The following is a 1,020-nucleotide window of genomic DNA, read 5'->3' as shown; positions in this document are numbered from 1 at the left end:
CAGGAACTTTGAACAAATTAGACCACCTCGGTAGTCAGGCCACAATGTAGTTCAGCAGCACTCCAAAAAGTGAAATCTAATTATTTTCTGGTATTTGTGCAGCACTGTATGAAAACCTGGGATGAATAAGGTGGCTTGCTTTCATTACATCTAGTTGGCCACTTTGATGGAATACAGGTCGGAAGTGCCCTGTCATCAAAACTGACATTTTTCAGAGAAATGTATGGTTTCAATACAACTTCGTTGGAAGGCTTCTACCGCACAGGAAGAAAAAAAGTCAAAAAGGGTCATGATGGGGGTGGGGGGGGGGGGGGCAAAGGGTCATGATGGGGGTGGGGGGGGGGGGGTGCAAAGTACAAACAGCCCAGTGGTTAGGGCCATCAGTGCAGAAGGCATGAAGCTGGTCCCCCCACACCCCAAGTGAGTGTCCCCACCACTCAGCCACTGGCTGTGGAATGGCTCAAGTTCTCTCCAACGCTCCATGAAAAAATGTTTCAATCTTGATTTCTTTCTACATTGACACAAGTGCAAAAACCTTTGTTCTTCAGGTAATAGAATTTGCATTTCCTGGACAGCTCTGGTGATAATTGAATGTTTTAGGCTTCCTCAAAAACATCAATTTTAGAGTCTAGAAATAGTGAAGTTAAACCTAGTAAGGCCTAAATTTGTGCACATAAGGCAGAAAATTCTCCACGGCACTTTCAGCATCTCTGGGAGAACAGCTCTCCTGGAGCATGCTGCTTTCTGCTTCAGGCTCTAGCTCAGGGGTCGGCAACCCTGGCACACATTTTGGTTGGCATGTGTGCCTCAGAGAGGACGGTGGGGAAGGGGCTGGGGCTGTGCTGCCCCCACAAGGATCGGGCCCCTTGCAGCTCCCCTGCCATCCACCGCAAGGCGTGCATGCATCAGCTGCCAGCAGTGAGCCGGGCTGGAGCTCCGCAGACTTCAGTGCAGCTGCTGGCAGCCTTCCTGCCACCTGTGGGAAGCAGCCCAGGCCCCCTGGTGGGGAGGATGGGCCGG

The 1,020-nt window shown here is 51.1% G+C and overlaps 1 protein-coding gene across 1 annotated transcript in view; it reads right to left on the bottom strand.

Moving 5' to 3' along the window:
- The window catches only part of DHX30 (DExH-box helicase 30), a 35,331-nt gene that overhangs the window by 19,314 nt on the left and 14,997 nt on the right, over positions 1–1,020 (bottom strand).

This window comes from Alligator sinensis, unplaced genomic scaffold, assembly GCF_000455745.1.
Source record: "Alligator sinensis unplaced genomic scaffold, ASM45574v1 scaffold1296_1, whole genome shotgun sequence".
Taxonomy (NCBI): Eukaryota; Metazoa; Chordata; order Crocodylia; family Alligatoridae; genus Alligator; species Alligator sinensis.
This window is presented reverse-complemented; position numbering and strand designations above follow the sequence as displayed.